This window comes from Protopterus annectens, chromosome 7.part0 (assembly GCF_019279795.1).
Source record: "Protopterus annectens isolate FY-2018-M chromosome 7.part0, PAN1.0, whole genome shotgun sequence".
Classification (NCBI taxonomy): Eukaryota; Metazoa; Chordata; order Ceratodontiformes; family Protopteridae; genus Protopterus; species Protopterus annectens.
The window spans coordinates 822,179,928-822,203,528 of record NC_056739.1 but is presented as its reverse complement, the minus strand read 5'-3'; the positions used below and the strand labels follow the sequence as shown (position 1 = coordinate 822,203,528).

The 23,601-nt window shown below is 36.4% G+C and overlaps 1 protein-coding gene across 1 annotated transcript in view; it reads left to right on the top strand.

Annotated features, from left to right (window-relative positions):
- LOC122806714 (beta-galactoside alpha-2,6-sialyltransferase 1-like) overlaps window positions 1-23,601 on the top strand; it is a 502,160-nt gene that overhangs the window by 420,352 nt on the left and 58,207 nt on the right. The window lies entirely within an intron of this gene.

The following is a 23,601-nucleotide window of genomic DNA, read 5'->3' as shown; positions in this document are numbered from 1 at the left end:
AAATACATCGTCTACACCACATTGAATGGGTAGTGTAGTTTGAGTATTTGAGTTTGGAATTTTGAGCGGCGATTGCAGTTCAGTGAGGAACAGGTAATTAACCCCTTTCCTCACTGTAGTGCAATCTTGGACTTGATATATATAATTTGCAGGTGGTGTGAGGGGAGCAGCCCCCCACATGGGGGTGCAGTGGTGCTTGCCCCTCTGCAAAATAGTAAAATACACATACCATTGACTATGGAATGTCATGGTATGGTAAGCTGCATAGCATGGGTGACTGATGTTGTCTCCTGCTATGTCGAATACATCGATCTATGGGTGTCGATGTATTCAGTTTCGACCTGGCCACAATTTCGCTGTCCTGGATTCAGGATTTCGGGTCAACCATATGACCGGTCGACCTATGCAGTTTCAAGGTTTCAGTAGTAAACATATATATATATATATGTAAACCTATATATATATATATGTATATATATATATGTAAACCTATATATATATATATATATATATATATATATATATATGTAAACCTATATATATATATATGTATACAGTTTCACTTCAGAAGCCTGAATGATCACAAGCCTGAATTGCATACGCTGGAAGACCAAAAGCCTGAAATTTCAAAAGCCTGGAAACTCAAAAGCCTGAATCCCAGAATACTGAAAATATGCAGAACACAAAAAAATGACACACAAAAACTCATACAAGACAAAGGATAGCAGTTTATCCCAAGTATGGGCAGGGGAGCAAGCCCCCCTGCACCCCCCATGTGGGGGGCTGAGCCCCCACACCCCCCTGCTAATTAAATATATCAACTCCGAGATTGCACTTTAGTGTTGTGAAGTGCAATCTCGAAGTTGATATATTTATGTAGCAGGGTATGTGTATGTGTCTGTGTTTGTGGGGGGGCACAGCCCCCCACATGGGGCTGCAGGACGGCACATTCCCCTGCTTATATTTGGTGGAATGTAATCTGGTTTGCGTTGTCTTCAGTCAGTATATGTATCCTATCTCTTTTCAGTCTTATGGGATTCAGGCTTTTGAGTTTTCAGGCTTTTGAAAATTTCAGGCTTTTGGTCTTCCAGCTTATGCAATTTAGGCTTGTGATCATTCAGGCTTCTGAAGTGAAACCATGTATACATATTTATCGCACACCATCACCAAACTTCTCTTTATAACAGGCTTTCACCTCTGAATTTGTTGATGTCTTCCTCTGTCACATAGGGAACAGACCAAAAGCCACGCAGGGTAGACAGGGTGCATGGATTATACCCTTATAGTCTGTACAGTCAAAAGCAATCCAGCACAAAAAAAAGATAAAAATAAATAGGCTTTATTGTGGCAACTCCATGTAGAATATCAAGCAAACCGGTTTCGGCTGAAGATTCAAGTCTTCTTCAGTGCAGCAAAAAATTCCATTAGAGCACATCCTAGTGTCTGCTTTTATATCACAATGTTTAAAGCGATAGACTCAAAATAATTAGATTGATATAAGACAGAACCACCAAGTCAACATCTAACTTAATTCATTAAGGCCAGGTCTGAATAGAGCCCCTAGCCTGATGATCCAAGAGGATTCTGTATTATTTAATATATCATGCCAACCTGCTTTGGAAGTTCTGTGCATTTGAATTTTATCTATTATGGTGAACTTGAATTTCGCAGTTGTGTGTGTGATGGTGTGTTTATAGAGGGCGTTAGAAATCCTTTTATTTCTGATCTCACTTAAGTGTTCGCTTATGCGGTGTCTAAAGGGTCTAGATGTTTGTCTGACATAGAAAGATGAACAAGTGCAAGTAGCTAAGTAGATTAACCAGTCACTGCTGCAGTTACCAAAAACTCTAATCTGATACACTTTAGAGGTGTTACAGCTGCTAAATTCTTTGGTTTTGAAAATGTGTGTACATGCACTGCAGTGACCACAAGGGACACAGCCTACTAATGAGTCACCAAATAATGTTTTCTGCATTGGGATGGGTGGATTGTAACGTTTGTAATGGGTGAGATGTGAGTTGATAGTTCTACCTCTACGGTAGGAAAATGCACATCTATCTTGCAGTATCCCATTCAAATGTTCATGTGCAAGTAGAATATCCCAATGATTGTTAATAATATCCCTAAATCTTGGAGTATTGCTACCAAATGTTGTCACTAATCTAATTGGTTGGGATACCTTTGTTTTGTGTCCAGTAGTTCTGTGCTGATATTCCAAAAGTTGGGATCTCTGCACATGATTTACCCGGGTTACAGTTTGGGTAATACGATCTTTATTGTAACCTCTAGTTATCAGCCTATTTGTTAAGTCTTGTTGACACTCCTGGTGAGATTGTTCAGAAGAGCATATGCGCTTGATATGTAAATATTGGGACTTTGGGATGTTGTTGATAATATGGCGGGGGTGATGACTAGAAGCATGAAGTAAGGTGTTGTATTTTGGAAATTTTCTATGTACCCAAGTTTCCAGCGTATGATCTTCTTGTCAAGTAACAATAACATCCAAAAAAATTATTTGTTGATATTCAATATTTAGAGTGAAATGAATATCCCATCTATTGCTGTTGAGATATGTAACAAATTCATGTACATATGTTACATCACCCCGCCATACCATCCAACAATCATCCAGATATCGTCTCCAAATATCTAACTCGTCTAAGAAAGAATTGTTGTTGATGTCATAAATTAGCTGCTCTTCAAAAAAACCCCATGAATAGGTCAGCATAAATGGGAGCAAAAGATGCTCCCATGGCTGTACCTCTGACTTGCCAATAGGACTTACCATGAAAATAGAAAATGTTTTTAGTTAAGACATATTCTGTTATATTGAGTAAAAAGTTGTTGAAACCCGAAGTGTACAATTTGGATTTCTCTAGCCAATATTGAATTGCCAGTAATCCAGCCCCATGTGGTACACTTGTATAAAGGGAGGTGACATCCAGTGTGCAAAGATACCAGTTCGATTCCAATTTTGTATCACGAATGATATTCAGAAATTCAGTAGTGTCTTTGAGTCTGGACCTGACCATGGACAGTAATGGTTGTAAGTAGTGTGTCAGGAAAGCAGACAAAGGTTCAGTAAGAGAACCCTTACCAGATACAATGGGTCTACCTGGTGGACATGTAGGGTGTTTATGTATCTTGGGGAGTAAATATAAATACTGAGGGATCGGGTCTGAAACCTTAAGTTGTTTACATGTATGTTGATTAATAATGCCCTCCTCCATAGCTAGATCTAGGAAGGTATCAATGTGTTGAAATTTGCCATAGGATCAACAACCATGTGTATATAAAAATTGGCATCAGATAGTTGTTTGTCCGCCTCAGCCTGATATATCTCCCAATACATCACTACAATGCCACCTCCCTTATCAGCTGCTAAAATGACTATATTGTGATTAGAACCGAGTACATTTAGTGCTTGCTGTTCTTGCTTAGTCAAGTTGTATCAAATTGACTGATGCCCTTGAGAAAAGTGTAAATCCTTAAGAAAGCATTCTTTAAATATAGCCACATGTTTATCCATGGGGGGTTGGAAGTCAGATCTCCCAAACTAAAACCCAGTAGATCTTTGAGTGTTTTCAGTATCTGAAAAAAATATTTTGAGATTAAGTAATCTGCAAAAGTCATTCAATTCATTAACTAAAACATGCTGAGGTACAACAGAAGTAGGTACAAAATTAAGACCCTTGTTCAATACTTTATTGTGTATATCTGACAATTTGTATGAGGAGATATTGTGTACATTGTCTATTGAGTTACAATTTTCTGGAACAATTGTTGTATGTTCTGTGTATTTCTTTCTATGTTTTCTCCCCCCTCTGCGTTTTTTATGCCTAAAGGGTCTGATGTTTGTTTGCGTTTGGCCACTGGAGAATCTTGGTTAGAAGGGCAATCAAAATCAGTGGCAGAGGAGGACTCATCCTCTGAAGTCCCACTTGGTGATTACGTTGTTTTTCTAAGTATAGACAATAGTAGATCTATAACTAGGGTCAGAAAATCGAACACTTTTTTGGATGACAAAAGGTTTCCCTTTTTCATAATCAGCAATGTCTCTGAAATTTCTGAGTTTTCTTTTTGATAAGTTGTTCTTCTAATGTAGCTAAATCCTTAGCCAAGTTGGTCAAATGGCTATTAAAGAAGCTTTCAGACTCATAAGCCTTGGCTTATTGGCAATTGGCATTAATTTCTAAAGTCTGAGTTTCTATCATCCTTTCGTAATATGCAATCAGTGTGTCTACAAACAACATGGATGCTTGGTGTTGTGTTTGGGCCTAATCTGTTGACAGCTGGTCATCAATAATACCCACCAATGGTTGAATTCGGATTCTTAATCCTCATGGTGTTATGTTTTTAAGTTTATAAGCTTTAAACAGTTTGAGGTACCAAATGCTGGCCCTTAATGTTCTCATGTTCTTGGTTAATTTCTGAAATAATACACCACAAAGATGTTTGGCATCCACCATATCAGTAGTGAAATCACTAGAATTCGGTGGCTGTAAGCCAAAGACGTCTAAATTGTCTTTATCCGCAGAAAGACCCTGTAGAATCCCAGTGAGATCCATGGTGCCAGGTGAAGCAACACTATAAAATAATGTTGTTATTATTCCTCTGCCAATATATGTATAAAAATACACATCTGTATATAAAGAAAAAATATAAAAATTGGTGTATGTAATACCAAATATGTATATATATAGTATGTGTATATTATAATGGCATAGTCTAAATATTTTTTACTTGGGTCATAAACTGGAGCTCATCAAACAATGTAAAGAATGTGTGTAAATAATGATATAAAGAACTATTGAGTTAACCAAGTGCTGATCATAACAAAACTCCAAAAGGGGACTACATGCCCTATATATCAGAATCTTGAGTCTGGAGTGGACTATACATCCTTGAATCAGTAGCTGACCTTCGTCTCAACTACTTGGCCTGGCCAAATACTAATCATGTGTATTTTAAAAAAGGGGAAGCAGGCCTGGCTGAGCAAAGCTAAATACCAATTGGGTAATAGTAAATGACTCCAAATTATTTGAAATAATCAGAATAATGGCTGACCTTCGTCTTAGCCCTATATCACATTAGTGTTCATATAGATGTATTCAGAAAGCATAAAATTGTAGCTGACCTTCATCTTAGCCACATATCACATTAATATATTCTGTAAGCCATCAGACTCAATATAGCAAATATAGCCCCTCAGTGTATAACATGAAAAGTGGCCACTTATATCCTGGTCATCTGCTAATAGAAGGTTAATCATAGAGAACTAGAAGTTCCCTAGAGTTAAGACAATTAAATGGCCAATAAATACCATAATACGATAGTTGTCAACTAGCATTTGGTGAACTCAAAAGTCAAAAATACAATAATAGGTCGATATTACATATGAAACTCATGTTTGAGTCCCCAAGTACAAAACTTAATAGTTATAACATATTGTGTTGGACTAAACCTGCGCACCAAGAAGTCATCAAGACTTAGACTCGTAGGTGGGTAATATCTGGATTGGTTAATGTCTGCATGACCATTCTCCAACCATAAATCCCTCGCCCAAATGTATATATATGTGGTGTAGACTGTGAATGCTAATTCTCCTGTACAGCTGATATATGAATGTATAGCTACATATATCTATAGCAAAAAAAATTCTGATTAAACATGTCAAAACCGCCATATAACATATATATGTAAAATAATGGAAAATTAACAAAATATTTATAAGCAATTTCAAAGAGTAGATTTCCCAAGTGCCCACTAATCAATAGAAAGATCTCGGAAAAGAGTTATAAAGTCCAAATCCCATCAAAAAACCATATACGTAACTCCAAATGGTTTAAATGTCTCTGGCGTTCCCTGTTAAACTGCAAAAATGGCGTCTTTCCTAGATCGCATCACAGATTCGCCAATACACACCAAAGTGCATCAATTGCAACCATGTCCCATTGGTTAGTACATATAGTATAAAAGGTCCAAGTTCAACCGGTTATACAGAGAAATATATATCAAATAAGCCCAAAAAGTTCTGGCAACATTATATCATCAGAACACATCTAGTAATATATCTGTACTGTCCAGATTGAAAGTTTGAGAAGTGAAAAAACAATGCACTGCCGATGTTAGAAATTGACCACTCAATCCAATGGAAGTACCTGAGCACAAGAAATACAACGGACACAAGAAAACTCAACACAGTTCCCGGCTAAGAGGCCCAGTCCCGCACATTAAATATTTAGCTTGCGGCAACAGCCTCACCTTCAAATAACTTCCCAGAATCGAATCGTTTTTGTAGAGAACCCAGTTTCATGTCCAGACTTTAGATAATGATGTAGTTAGATGACCATAAGATTAAGCGACCCCAATTCGTCCAAGCCACTAAGTAAAGCATCCAAAGATGGAAAGCAAAGCACCAGTATTGATCCAACGCCCATAGGTAGTAAAAGTCCCCAAACAGGAGAATAGTTCCCATAACACACAAAAAAAGTGTTATAAACTGAACAGTTGAACAAGCAGACAATGTATGTTAAGCCACTGATTTATGCAGCCATTCTTCCCAAGAGTCTCCAGTGTGTGAGTAAGTCACATAGGGAACAGACCAAAAGCCATGCAGGGTAGACAAAGTGCACGGATTATACCATTATAGCCTGTACAGTCAAAAGCAATCCAGCACAAAAAGAAGATAAAAATAAATAGGCTTTATTGTGGCAACTCCATGTAGAATATCAAGCAAACTGGTTTCGGCTGAAGATTCAAGCCTTCTTCAGTGCAATAAAAAATTCCATTAGAGCACATCCTAGTGTTTGCTTTTATATCACAATGTTTAAAGAGATACACTCAAAATAATTAGATTGATATAAGACAGAACCACCAAGTCAACATCTATCTTAATTCATTAAGGCCAGGTCTGAATAGAGCCCTTAGCCTGATCATCCAAGAGGATTCTGTATTATTTTATATATCATGCCAACCTGCTTTGGAAGTTCTGTGCATTTGAATTTTATCTATTATGGTGAACTTGAATTTCGCAGTTGTGCGTGTGATGGTATGTTTATAGAGGGCATTAGAAATCCTTTTATTTCTGATCTCACTTAAGTGTTCGCTTATGCGGTGTCTAAAGGGTCTAGATGTTTGTCCGACATAGAAAGATGAACAAGTGCAAGTAGCTAAGTAGATTAACCAGTCACTGCTGCAGTTACCAAAAACTCTAATCTGATACACTTTAGAGGTGTTATAGCTGGTAACTTCTTTGGTTTTGAAAATGTGTGTACATGCACTACAGCGACCACAAGGGACACAGCCTACTAATGAGTCACCAAATAATGTTTTCTGCATTGGGATGGGTGGATTGTAATATTTGTAATGTGTGAGATGTGAGTTGATAGTTCTACCTCTATGGTAGGAAAATGCACATCTATCTTGCAGTATCCCATTCAAATGTTCATGTGCAAGTAGAATATCCCAATGATTGTTAATAATATCCCTAAATCTTGGAGTATTACTACCAAATGTTGTCACTAATCTAACTGGTTGGGATACCTGTGTTCTGTGTCCAGTAGTTCTATGTTGATATTCCAAAAGTTGGGATCTCTGCATATGATTTACCTGGGTTACAGTTTGGGTAATACGATCTTTACTGTAACCTCTAGTTATCAGCCTATTTGTTAAGTCTTGTTGACACTCCTGGTGAGATTGTTCAGAAGAGCATATGCTCTGTCACCCCATGACCTACCTGATTCATTATCTATGCAGGTAATGGGCAGTCGAGCAGGAGTCCAGAAAATGGAATGGAAAAAAACTACAGTATTTCCTTCCCTAGGTTACCACTCTCATTCCTCTAGCAGGGGTGCTTTTTTGGTATTCATTTATTTTTTGTACAGTAATCTTTTTTAAAAACCAAAATAAATAAAGGATGAAATATTAAAAAACAAGATGTAGCCAGGCATAATCTTTGTACTCTACTAAGTACATTTTTTTCTGAGCATCACATCAGCATGGGGTTTTTTTCATAACTAAAACTGCCTAAATGAATACCTTTAACAACAGATGCAATATTGTTAATCTAAAAACAATAGTTTTAATAGCTTTAGCAGGGATAGCTGAAAATGTTATTTACATTTATTTAGTGTTTCAGGGGGTAGAATTTTGAGAGACGTGTCCATTTTCACATGATAGGTGTCCAAGGAGGGGGTAGCACTAAGAGCTTGTGAGTGCAAAATGGAATTTGCTTGCAACACCCCAGCTAGATTGTCCCTGCTAGAATGCTGCCATGGGTAGCTGCCTAGTTGGCCTATGACTAAGGCTGGCTATGATTATAGTATATTATAATATTTATGGAATGTCTATGAATAAACTAACTGTTATCACTATAGAGAATACTTTTTCTTGCTTCATTCAATACTGTAAGCATTTTGTTGATGATGTCTTCCTGTTATGGAATGATACACTGGAAATACCAAATGAGTTTATTGAGTATTTGAATAACAGCACTTTCTTTCTTAGGTTTACTTCTACACAGTCGCAGGTTAGCATACATTTTTTGGATGTTCACCTGACCATTAACAAGAATGGTGAACTGAATACTGAACTGTATTGGAAAGAGTGTTGGAGAAAGAGCCTGCTGTATAGGTCCAGTATGCACCCTAACATGTATACCACACAAAGTCCAAGAAAGTTCAGTATTTCCAGATTTTCTTGTTCTGCCATGTTTCACAGATATAATTATTGCTTTGTAATCCCACATTTGTTAATTTCCAAGTTACTGGTTTTATTTCTGTTAGTCTCCTTCTCCCAAATTCCATCTCTGCTTTATTTCCAATGTACTCTTAATTCTTCTAGTCAATTCTTGTACTTTTTTCCTTAACTCAAGCATTTTTTATGGAAACATTGGAAACAATTTTACTGGCACAGTCTCTCTGTGGTCTTTATTACCAGAAGAACAACAAGAAGAATCTCCTTCTATTTCACAGCTCACTTTTGTTGGACAAACTTTTGTATTTCTTCCTTAGCATGTACTTCATCAAAAAATGATATTGTCCCTCCAGGGAAATTAAATTTTAAAGATAGCTGGGTGCAGCAGTTTGAATCTCATGCCTGATTCTTGACATTCCCTAAATAATGGAATAAATGTATTCCTCTTCTGCCTGGTATACTATGAGTAGTCATTCTCCACAAACACTCTGCTGTCTACCACTCTTAGTACTTTGTCCTTCTGCCACAGTTTTGTCAGAATCACCTCCTTCTGCTGGTAGAAGTACATCTTTAATATTAAACATCTAGGTTGCTTTATCATAGCCAGGTTTGGAGCATTCACACAATGTACCCCTTCAATTAACAATTCCTGTTGTGGAATACCAGTCCAGTTGCTTATTTGTGCTTTCATAAAATTAACACAGTCTGCTCCTTCCAGCTTCTCTCAATCTCAGGTTTTCCCTCTATGCTCTGTCATCTAATTCTATTATTTTTTGAAATGTCTGTTTTTGTGCAGTCTCATATTCAGCCAGCATTTTCATCATTTCCACCTCTGTGTTTTGCAATTCTATCACAGCATCTGAATATCTATTTAAAGCTTCTTCCATTTTTCCATCCTTTTATTGTTTGAGATGATAGACTCCATTAGTATTTCATTTATTTTAGTCAGGTCTGTGTGCAGTTGCATTATACTTTCCTCTAGGTTGCTGGAAGTCATGTCTGGAGTTTGAACTGCTTTTTGATGAACAGCTGCAGTACTTTTCACAGTCATGTTTCTTTGTCACCTTTTGTAGATGATTTTCCATCAGACCCTCTGTATTTCTTTTTTCCTGGCATCCAGGCAGTGCACTTACTAGCCAGTTACTGACATTTATCCAGAAGTTTAGGTCCACTGGCTTTCTCTTCTAAGTTTCTGTTTTCACACTGTGGGAGCTAGAATTAAGATGGTACTCAATGTGTAGCCATCTTGGAAGTCCCATAGGACTAATACTTGGGCATATTTATTATGTGTTGAGGACCTTAACCTGTCGGTGTCTGAGTTGTTAAAATCTTTCATAAGGACTGTATTTCAATTGATTTTTGCATCCTGGAGTTTAGTCAGGAAAGGTTTATTATCTGTAGGGGATGCAGATAGTCCAGTACAGGTTTCTATATTGTTATATTCAGAACCACTAGAGTATATTGCTCTATGAAGAATTTATAGTCCAAACTTGTTTTCTTGGCTTCTGATTTTCAGGTGCATTTTCTCAAATATTGAGATATCACCTGTCACCTCAGATCTGCAACAAGGAAACAAAAAGATATATCCAGGAATTTGCAACATGCTTTTTGAATCTTAACTCATTCACTCCAATGGAGCTCAGAAAGTTTGCACTGTAAAGCTTCAACAATGGCACAGACATCAACTTCTTTTAACAGTGACATGTTTCTATATCACATATGTTATTACTGAGACTGTTGGCATTTAGCAAAGCCATCTTACCTATGATTTTTTATGTTTTTTTTTTTTTTTTTAGTAACTTAAAGAGCTCTTATAAACCCATACAGGATGGAAAATTTCCTGATCAGTACTTGTACTCCTGAGAAAAAGAGGTGAATTCAATTAGAATCAAAGTGTTCTCACTCCAGTTTTGCAGGCACTGCATCTTCAGTCTCTGACACGACCACATCCTTAGCCATGGCCAATTGCCACAATGTGGCTCTGATATATATATATATATATATATATATATATATATATATATGTATATATACATATACACACACATACATATGTATGTATTTAACTTACAGGTCAGTTGGATTGCAGTCACATACCACTGTTGGTACCATCAAGGATCTTAAAACCTTAAAGGCTCACCTTTCTCTGCTTTTTGTTAGTCCCAACTAGGACAAGCTCCTTGTATGGATTTGGAGAGCCTATCAAGAATACCACTCCATTGCAGGTGACCCATTTGCATACTTTTAATATGCAGGTGCCCTGCAATGGGATGCAAAGATTTCACTGAGCAAATGTGTTTCAGAAAATACAATAACTGTTCATCATAAGTGCATTTCTATTATTTCAAAATTATTGCTGTGCTCCTCTGAAAATATTCTTCTGACAATGGTGTAAGTGATGTTGTAATTTCTGCTTGTGCCTTGTGTTGCAGGTTATGGCTGAAAAGCATCTTGTGACCAGTTCATCCATCCAGTCAACAAGCAATAAATAAATCTAATTTTGATACTCCCACCATACTGTGTTACATATGTGGGAGGGCAGAGTTCCTTAAATTATTTACTGCAATATAAACTTTATTATTTATCATTTTTGGCTGGATTAGTCACACTGGCCTAGTTGCCTCTTTTCAGGGGAGACCTGTTTTATTCATAGTAGAGTCATGATCTGTCTCAGGACTGTCTAGGAAATGTCAAGATGTATATGTGGACAGATATACCTCTCTTCCAGTACAAGCACTGATCCTCCATCTTATCACTGTATGGGGCAGTGGTGGTGACCTTACATGTCTCTGTTCCATGCTGGGACAGGTAGTCCCCTGAGTAATGTAAACTCTAAAGTGACATAAACAATGTCTTTTTATACTCAGTAGAGAAGTATACAAATGGAACAGCAGCACGTGTAGTAAGTTGCAAATTGCTTTTCACAACAACTGCCCAATGTCGTTCTCATTATCTTTAAGATACATATTTGTTTACTGTAGTTTTCATTTCTCAAAGATTTATTTACAGTGATTTACATAGCTATTCACTAGGGGGCAGCATAGAGCTTTCATTAATTTATTTATTTACGAAGTCCGCAAAATTGACATTTTCAAACGCTTTTCACCATGATCCAAGCTGGAACAGTCACTGTTGATTTAAGACCAACCTTTCTATAAATCTTGGCTGATTGATTTGTTGCAGCTTATTGTGTAAATTGCTGATAGCGTTTCTATCCCTGAGCTGCAGTGACCTCAGGCTATAATTAAATGGTGGGGTTTGACAGGATATTCCCATAGACAGGGATGAGGGGAGCAAAGTCCTCCGCAGAAAACATGAATAGTGTGAGTTCACTTTATAATTTTTTCGGACAGTCCCACTGACTGTACGGGTCTATTACTCTCTTCACAGAACCACCATGCTGCTCAGGGATCTTAAGTGCTTCTATTTTCTTCAAATGTAAGGTTTGTAATCCTGTCAAGGTGTGCAGCTATAAAAGCAGACCTGGCTTTGACAGGGCTTGTGACTATGGAATGGGATGGTACTTACCTATTATACCTGAAACACAGGCACAGAAATAGGCAATGTAGCATACATTTCTCCATCACCTAGTCAGCAATGCATCATTTACAGAAACCAAATTCTATAAGAAGAACTGCACTCTAACATTCAAAAACCTGACCTTAGTGGAGATTCTCAGAAGCTGTACAATGTGCCTTTGACAAACATGATCTTTAGTGGACTACAGACAAGGGCTGTGGCTTAAAAATGTTTTGTGGCATAAGGAAAATGTTTCCTGGGACCCAATGGGGTTAGTGATCTACCTTGGTTAACAAATTTGTTTTGGTACTTACGTATTATCGCAACCACTGTCTGTCTGCATGGATTGCATTCTCTTCTCAGCAATGTTCCATTCTAATTGAAATAACCTGCTGCTTATGATTTCAATATCTAGATGAATTAACCTGCTGGCAAGCGTTAAAACGAATGCAGTTATTCAACTCTTCTGCTTATGTTTTCAATGTCTGGGTTTTTTTTTTGTTTGTTTGTTTGTTTTACAAGATATAGTTGTAACCATGTTGAGAGCATAAGCCGAAGACTTGCTTTTTTTAAACGTAATATCACAACCACTTTATTGGTTGGCTGTTATGCAACCACACTTTAGTACGTTTCACTATTGCTTCATTTTTACTAAAAATATATATATTTTATTTTTTATTTTACAGTAAAAGTATTTATTCTTTTATGACCCTTTTAACATATAGTTTAATGTAGGAAATTGAATATGAAGACTCTGCAGAGTAAGTGTTTTGATGAATATGAAATGTTTCTCTAATATTATTATTAATAATTAAATTTGTATATATTATTGGGAGAAGGTATTGTAATATATATGTTATTTTTTATGTTGCTAGTCAGTGTGTTTTACTGTATATGTTTTCTACATGTTGACTTCTCATTGTACTCCTCTGACTTTCGCATACACACTCACACACACGCACTTTCAGGCATCCATCTTTATTAATAACTTTAGATACATAGGTTTTAATTTTAATTTCACAAAAAAGTAAACTGTACAAGCTATAAGTGACTGATTATTTGCTCTGCTCCATATTATAACCACACATTCATTCATGGCATTCTTGGCACCACGATATTTAATTGAGAATGGAACGCTGCCGAGAATGCAGTCCTTGCAGACCAACTGTGGTTGCGATAATACATAAGTACCTTTTTTTTTTTTTTTTATATAGGTTCATATATTAGTACTAGGCTAACTGCCCTTGTGAGATATTTTAAGCCTAGCCAATTATCCCATGTGGGAATCAAACCCTGCATTTTGTGTCTGTAAGGTAAGCACTTTAACCATTATACCAACCTTCCACCCTAGTTCAAAATAAATAAAGCAATAATAACGAAGCCACTGTGTGAGTTTTAGGGAGCCTACAGAAGAGCTACTTTGGAACCACAAAAATTCGCTACTGAAAGTACATGAAGTTATGATTTTATTCTGTGTGTAGAGAATGTCAGCTTAGTTTACAGTTTTCAGTACAGCTATAATTTCTGTTCCATTCAAAGTATGTTTATGTTAATTTTCTTTTGTCCTGATGCATAATTAATAAATAAATGAATGAAATGGAAAACAATATTAGCAAAGAAGCTTGCAGATATACTTTTTCTGTAATTTTTTCCCCTTTTTGCCTTGACTGTCAGGTTCTTTTTTTCATTCCTTTAGTGGCTGGATGTAGACAAAATACCATCTGGATTAAGGATCAAACTGAGATGACTTATATCTAGAATTTTTTTTTCATTATATCCTACCAGCAAACCTGTAAACAGCACATAATCATTTATTGCAGATCTTTGTCCACAGATAGTTGGCCAGTATTTAGTAGGGTTAGAGCCCCCATTCTTTACCATGGACTGTAGACCTCTCCAGGAATCCCAATCCTGCCACCCCACACTGCAGCTTGTTTCCACTCCAAAAAGATTCTTCACAAACCAAGTGCAAATACATATTTTTGGTTGCATTATACCATAGGGCTCAACCAGTCAGGGACAAATTACAACAGAATCAGGGACAAATCCAGAAATAGTTAGGGACAGTCAGGGACACTTTTCATATATTAATATTATTAACTTGAGTCAATGATAAAATAAAACATGAGTGAGTATACATTTTCTAAAGTAAAAGAAGTAACTCTAAGTATTGACATTATTTATTTATTAACTGTAATTCATCAGCTTTTTCTCTAAAAGTCACCATTTTAAGGTGGGATTAAGAGGGACAGAGCTAAAATTTCAGTCAAAATTGGGAATGTCCCTGAAAATCAGGAACAGTTGAGAATTATCCCTTATACTACCCACATATTGATCAAAATGGCTTGGAATGCCTGGGACCTGATCTGACTATCAGTCCATCTGTCAAAGCAGATCCTTGTTTTACTGATTTATTTTTATACACAATGACAAATGAGTTTCAGTTCCTTGTTTTCAGTGAAGTGGATACAAGCTTGCCTAACTGCTCAACAGTTCAGTAATGGAGAATAAAATGCATAAACCGTGCAAAAGAAGTGACGCATCCACAGCGAAGGCATGTTCTATTTTTAATTTTTATAACAATGCATAGCAGAGTGTTATAAAGGCAGAAGAAGTAAAGGGAATGTAGCAAAACCTTTAGAACTTGGAAAACTATCTCAGATGATGAGTTTGTCAGATACTATTTTGTCTGCCTTCACTCCTCAGGTGGTCACTAAAAGTAGCTTGTCTCTGTAAACTCTAAACAGTTAATGCCTTATTAACCTAACTAAACTCTCTCAACAGGTTGTAACTAGATGACCATAACCTATCATGTTTCAACAAACCCTTTTGTTCTTCCCTGATTACATACTAGGATTCACTTATCTATCTATCTATCTATCTATCTATCTATCTATCTATCTATCTATCTATCTATCTATCTATCTATCTATCTATCTATCCTTTGTTGACTAGGTTAGATCCATTAGCTGCACACTTGATAGCCTCAGTTTCTATTATCCACAGCTTCCTAAAGCTACCTGTTCTAGATGTCCACCAACTTTTCAGTTTAGTAGTACTACCTAACATTTATAATAATCTGATTTTTACTCAGTTCTGACACATCTGTCTCTCTCTCTCCCCCATTTGCAATGCTGTTTCATTTGTGTTCACCTTTGAAAACATTTACACAATTATGGTTCTATGTACTTTTTGTATTTAGGAATAGTTGCTGGATTATTAGTATTCATGCACTCTCTCCCTTTTCAGTTTATTTAGCAGGAATTTGTCTGTGATTTACTGATGCTGATTAGGTCAGGTTGTGGTGATAAAGTTTTGTCTGACTGAAAATCTGATAAAAATGAGAAAAAGAAGAAAACTGTTTCCCATCTCACAAGCATGGTATGATCCAGACATTAAACAAATATTGGGGAAGTTTTATACTGAGGTCTATCGAAAAGAATGCTGTCCATAGACGTAGTATGCATCCCAACCATGTGTTCAGAAATGTTGTAAAGGGGCAAGCATTTAGGATGTCTAGATTAACAGTGGAAGATGGGACATTTATGGAAGAAATGCACACACTAGAGAGGACATTTAAAGAGAGAGGTTATAAAGTTAAAGAAGTTAACCCTATTATGTCTACAGTGATGACTCTCAGGAATAATGAAGCCAAACCCGATTTTTCTAACTATACCTATACAGATAGGCAAAAACCTACCAGAGATCAAGTACTGAGAGTACCTGTCACATACTCCAGTAATATCAGACTGCTGCAAAAGATTTATAGGAAGCACTGGAATATTTTATGTGTGGATGAGAGGGTATAAAAGATGGCTGGTGACAGACTCAGTTTTGCTTTTAAGAATCAGAAATCATTTAAAAGGTTACTTTGTGGACCGAGATACAATGATTTGCACTGCACTGGGAGCACTGAACATGTATATGGTACTTTACCATGTGGGAAATGTAATTTCTGTGAAGCAGTGGATAATAAAGGTCACTTTTTACACCCAGATACTGGGAAGGTTTTGACATTTAACTTTAGAGCAGATTGCAACACAAATAATATAGTTTATTTGGCTTATTGTGAATTGTGCTCATCCTTCTACGTAGGTATGACTACACGTAGATTACGCGATCGCATTAGGGAACACCATTATGATATTCGTAGGAGAGCAGATACTACTGCCTTTGCTAGACGTGATAGATATGGATGTATCACATACATTTAAATTAATGGTCATAGAGAAAGTTTGGACTGGGAATAGAGGGGGTGCGGTGAGGAATAAAGTAGAGTGTAAAGAACTAGAATGGATTATTAGAATGAGAGCCACTATGGGGAAAGGGTTGAATGATAAATTTTCCATCAAACCTATGCTAGATAAGAGACACCTTAAGAAATAGGTGTCCTTCATGTATTTTAACATAACATGATACATGCAGACATATTTATGTATATTTTATATGTATTGTGTATTCTACACGTATATATATTTTTCAGTATACTTATTGTGCATTTATTTTATATTTTGATACAGCCAGCTCATTACTGGGCTATATGGCAGTGCATTTTTATTGGATGTTCTATTAATTGCTATTGAGTTCTGACTGGCCTGTATGTATTTTTAAACTGATGAGTGAAATGAAGAATTTGTCTGATGAAGCAGTTATTTACTGCAGAAGCGCTCACCATTTGTATTTCCTGGAATAAAACTTGGTTTGATTTTATTAGCTGTGGTCTGGTCGTTCTTTGTTTTTCTACTGAAATATTGGTTTATAGCGATGTGGATAAAGGGTTCAAAATACAGTGCCTACATTTAGGGCCATAAATAATGGGTTCCTCTTATTCTTGGGCTCTTGTACCACTAGTGACATCTGGCTTAGCTCCCTCATTTACTGCCTGTTCTGTACCCCTTCATCCGTTCATGAGGTACTGCCCTATGGGAATGACAATAAGACATGCACAGAGGCCATCATATAGCAGCCAGCAGGACATTTAACTGTGTAGACAGCATGGACATTAACCTGAATATGTGTTTCTGCATGCTACCACGTGTGATCCTTGGCATGGCATTCCCAGGCCTGCCCTTAGGCAGTCTGCAGAGGGTGGACATTGCAGTAAAAATGCCACTCCACAGTTGAGGAAAGACAGTAGGCCAGCAGCTGTTCAGTATCCCCCTGACTGCATTCCAGTGCTTGGCATAGTACTTCTACCTGGGTCACCACTGATGCTGGCAGAGTACCTGCCTCTGTACCACCAAGCCTGCTTTGAGCAGATAAGTGGCAGAAACCAAGATATGCCATATTTATTTGTTATTTTATTTATTTATTCATTCGTTAGCCAGGTTAAACCACTAGGCACATGCCCGTTTTCAAGGACAGCTAGGTAGTCCTGTTAAGTTAAGAGAGTTAGTCAGTTAAAACTAGGGGACTTAAATTTTTCACTTCAGGATGGAGGCAGCTCATAATGTTAATCCTGCGAATTAAACTGTCAGTGAATTAGGATCAACCAAATGTAGCAAATAAAACAAAGTCAGCATTACATATCAGGAAGACAGTGTCCTGAGAAGAAAGAAAAGCAATACATAGCACCACTCAAAAAGGATAAAATAAAATGAGAAGAAAGATATCAACACACAACATCATATGCAGCACGATAACATAAAAATTAGATTACTCTGCAGAGACAGCCTAATGCAGGTGAGAAATAGAAGCAGAAACTGATCTGTGAAAGTCAAGCGAAAAGCTTCTTGGAAGAAAATGCTCTTATGATATGTAACATTTCTCACACTAAAGAAATGTTGAAAACTCTAGGGCTTGATTTGAGTCAGTTTTGGAGAGTTGAAGCTAACTAAGAGCACTAGGTCATACAGGACAGACAAACAGCTCAGTTTTTGAGCTTGTAATGTATATGCCACAGATTATGACTGTCTCAGAACATCAACGAAGTGCATCACTTTCTAAATGGTGTTAGAGATACGAAACACCATGGTAATATCTCTCAGCATGAATTGACATGCAGCTTTCTGAACTGCACGTATCATGGTTTAGTCACTGCTAACTATTTCTTGTTTGTGTTTCTTCTTGATCTGGCAGGATTTAATTCTTGGTTGTGGTTTCTGTTCATTTTTTTCTTAAACATTAATGCAGCCAAGCTGAGACAGACAAAAGAAAATGTATGCATCCTCAGAATAGTCAATAAAACACTATATTAGAAATATAGAAGAGAACTCCCTGGTTACATGATTCAAAGTGCTGTTTGCATGATAAGAAAACTTGCCTTAGTTTGACAGGTACTGCCTTCATTGCTGAATGTAAGCATTGCAGGGTCAACACTATTACACAGATTGTACTCCGATTAGGCACTGATAACACCCTGTTTTACAACATAATACCAGACTGTGCTGAGTTCAATTTGTCAAATAAGCACTCGGTGAAATTGCTTGTAACGTAAGGTTTAAAAGTATAGTTTGAACCCCCCAAGTGGGGAACTTTTCCTTTTATATTTATATATATATATATATATATATATATATATATATATATATATGTATACACACACACACATACATATATATATATATATATATATATATATATATATATACACACACACACACACACACACACACACACACACACACACACACACACACACACACACACACGGGTCTACCTGAAAACGCTGACAACGAGATAACCGACACAAAAACACCGAAAAAAAAAAGTTCAAAAACACGAAACTTCACATGCCCGACAAACCAAAATCCCGACAAACAACAAAACAGATACCTTTCCCAAAAAACACACACACAACACAAGCACACCAAAAACCTTACAAACCTACAGTAAACCTTACAGACACAACTATCTATGCACTAACCTTAACCCAAACCCTAACCCTAAGGTCCGTCACTATCGCACACGTACCTTACCCGCACCCTAATCCTAACTCACTTAATCCACCACTAACCCTGAAGTCCATCATTATCGCACACTTACCTTACCCACACACTAACCCTAACTCACTTAACCCACCCCTAAACCTAAACTCAGTCACTATCGCACACTTACCTTACCCACACCCTGACCCTTATTCACAACACTTAAAAGCATGAGTCAGGTTCTTGCTTACTGCCCATGTTTTGGAAAATAATTACAGTACACAGACTTGTACGAGCAGTACTAAATTGGCTTTTCACTTTACAGAAAACCAAACTATGAAATGTTAGTGACAAGAAAGCAGCTTTTTTTAAAACATTAATACCGAAACTATCACATTTCTTTAGCAGATGCAGTTCTTATGTAAAGCATTTAAGTATACAAAACTGCTAAAAAAATGTAGCATTTCATAACAGGGGGTTTAAAAAGTCAATCATCTGTGTGATGCATATCTTCAAAGTTTGAATCCGGATATCTGTGTTTGTATGTAAACTGATTCTGCTCCTGACATATCATGCATCTTTGCATGAGTAGGCAGATAGGCTTGTTGTTTATAGCTCATAAATACAAGTCCCACAGCCTAACCACACAGCCTTTTAAGGAAGCTTTGCATTAATTACATTAATTAATTACATTACCTCTTAGTTCTTTGCTGCTTTAATAAACTCAACATACCTCTCAAGCTCTTACAGCAAGAAATCTGGACAAAGCCATAAATAATGTGGGGACAAAGGACCAAAAATAGGCACATGTTTTAAAATTCTTCTTACAAACTTAGAAAGTTGATGGAATAACAGCTATTGCATTAGCAAGAATTTTCTGGTGTATGAAGTCAGAAATTCAAATGTCCGTCATTATTTTCTAACTTCAGCCTTCAATGATTTACCAATGATTGGCCATAAAACTGCAGTTTTATGAGACACAGACCAAAGATATAAGGCAAAAATCTAGATATTCTGTGAAAATCTGTACAGATGAGAGGTATGAACCTGAGCTATGTAACAGTCTTAATTCTAGGTTCTACTGCTAATTCTGATATATGCATCTTTCAGTTGTGCCATTTGAAGATATATTGTTGAAAACAAAAGTGGCAGTGACATTGTTGTAGCAGAATGTGAGGTATTAGTATAAAACAGGTTTGAAACTAGTCTTATGTAATTTTTTGAAAGCGTAGGCAGAGAAAATAGGCAGAATGCGCTTCCGAAAATGAGTTCATAACAGAGCAGCATGCATTAGCCACAGCATAGGGGGCAGTTATTGCATGGCATACTGTAATCGTAAGTGAAGAAGCTAGATGTAGAAAGACTGACTAAATCATATGTCCTTATCTGTTGTCACAGTTTTGTTTCAGCTTAGGCCTGCTGCATCAATGACTGGGGCAAAAAATGTATTTCAACTTATTACTCAGCATAGACTTCCACTGTGATAGACAATGGCATTGCAAAAGAGTAGGGAAAACTCCCAAAACAGTACCATTAATGCTTCAGGCCTGTTCATTTTTTTTTGGCCACTCTCAGCTGTCAGCCATTGGGCTGGTTGCCAGAACTCTGTCCATTTGCTGCCTTATGGTTTAGAAGCAGTCATGGTATGGTGTCATCAATCCCTGTGCACATGCCCGCAGACAATGAAGGGTTCAATGGTCCTTTCCAGGTGCACATCACCTGCCGCTGCAACTGACGATTTCCTTATTTATTACTTTTGTTGACCAAGAAAGTCCAAAAAGGCAAAGATCCACTTTGAAGCGGAGGCCCAGGGAGAAAAGCTCCAAAAGTTAAAATAACTTGTTTCATAGCATTTAAATAAGAACAAGCTATAAATGACAGGTACAGATTAGATTAATACAAAGTAAACATCTTAATACATGTCGCTCGCCAGGTCAGGATAAAATGAGCGAGCATCGTGGGTTCTTGTTCAAGCAGCTTTATTGTATGCAAACACGTTATAAATGAGGTTAAGTAACTTTAACTTATAAACAGACTAGCTATCCTGCACATGAATGTTATTCTGGCTGCATCTTCTGGCACTGAAGCTAACATGTGCTTGGTATTTATATACACACACAGATCTTGGAAATGCTTCTTAAAGGTACAACACACCTGTTATTCTACATCCTCCCTCTCTGAGAAGACGAGTTAGACATTGTTACTGAAATTAATGAATATGCAATTTACATAGAAATGATTTTCATCATGCAATTAAAAGCTAGATACCTATATACAACTACGTCCAAGTTAGTGTGTAACACCTGAAGAAATGAATAATTGGACGGTACTCCATCCAAGCTACTGTAAGAAGGCTGTGAGTGATACCAGACTCGAATAGGATGTAAAAAAAAACAAATTTAATGCACAAAAATGCTCGAAAAGCTCATACACTTCAATAAAATCACGTAGTTTTTAAAAAACAGTGGTAAGCACTTTCATCTGTTACATGCAGACTTCATCAGACCAGGTGACTCAATCAGTACTGCTGTTTTTAAGTACTTTTAGGTGCCAACTTTCAAACTGCAAAAATTCATTTAACCCTTGCATCTACATATTAAAATGCTCTGCATACATTTAAAGAGCCAATCCATCAATTGTTTAAACCAAATAGCACACGACAAAGTCATAACACTGATTCAATATCTTATCAGAGGCATACATTGTCGATCGACTCATATCCAATAAATATATGTAAATATCTACCTGAGTTGTAACTGAACTAAACATCCATTTAACGTACAATTATAAAGACGAGCCTAGCTCATATGAAAACTAGATATATTAGTCTGTACCTAAGAACTGTTTGCATCCCATACGTGTACGTTTGATGTGAAAACATACTGTTTGTAAAATAACTAACATCATACCTAAAAACTAAACTATATATAAAAATAGATTACAACATACTCAACAATACCTACAACTAAGCTCTCATGTATAAACCATGTAGCAAATGCCACTGAATCTTATATGCAAACGCATAATATAATAAAATATTTTATATAAGATGTTGTATAAAAAAATATATAAACAATATATATATATATACAACCGTCTTTGCTGGCTTATTTCAATAACAAAAACGGTTTTATAGAAATAAAATCACTGATGCCTGGTTCTCTAGTGGCATCTGTTGAAATTTGCCAAACGCTTTCCCTTTTGCTTAAAAGTGCTTTAAAATTCCCTCCTTGTTGGGTGCTGTATACCTGATCAATAATGGCAAATCTAAAAGTATGTGAGCTGCCACATTTGTTGATGTGCCTATATAATGCATTTTTTACATCTTTGGTTTTTATCCTATATAGATGGTCATATATTTGTTTCTTTAGCTGTCTTTCAGTTTTTCCTATGTAAAAGGCGGGGCATACAGAGCACTTAGCTAAATACACTATATTACTACTGTTACAATTCCCCTTTATAAATTTTACATAGGTTCTGTTCAAATCTCCTAATCTACATCCTGCATTCTCATTTATAAATCCACACTGATTACACGCCCCACATTTCTTGGTGCATTTTCCAGTCCTGTCCATATAATTAGACTTTGACATCTTTTCTAGATATATTTTAATATTCATGTCCATTTTATATACAAATTTCATTCTGTCTCCTACAATCATCTTAATATCATCATTTACTAATAAAATATTCCAAAACTTGCTTATAATATGTTCTATATCATTCACATATGGGGTGTATGTCAAGACACAAACTCTGTTCGAATTCATATCTTCCTTTGTTCCAGTTTGTTTAAAATTGTTGATGTTAGTACCCAAAATGGGTGTATATCTTTTCCCCCATTCACTCAACACATAGGTTGAAATATCTTGAAGCAAGGACTGGGGGTAGCCCCAATTTAGAAACATGGTTATAATATTATCCATTTCTTTTTGCAGAATGTCTAACGTAGATGACATTCTAGCTACACAAATACAATGGCCTTTAAAGATATTTCTTAACATATGCTTAGGATGGCAACTATTAAATTCTAAATATGCATTAGAATGTGTACTTTTCCTGTATATTTCTGATTGGAAACCCATTTCAGAATAGATAATATATGTATCCAGATAAGCAATACCCCTATTGTCAATTGTATGTGTACATTTCAAGAATTCTCTTGTTTGGTTTATATATGCTATAAAATCCTGAATACTTTCTTCTGGGCCATTCCATAAGACAAAAATATTGTCTAAAAATTTTGTGTAATATGTGATATGTTTATAATAATCACTGCTAAATGCAAACTGGTTTTCCCATTTTAACATGACCATGTTAGCAAAAATGGGGGCACATGAGGCGCCTATTGCTATGCCTTTCGTTTGTCTATAATAGTCCCCCTCATAATAAATAAAATTGTTATCTAACACTAATCCCATTTTTTAAAAACTACGTGATTTTATTGAAGTGTATGAGCTTTTTGAGCATTTTTCTGCATTAAATTTGTTTTTTTTTACATCCTATTCGAGTCTGGTAT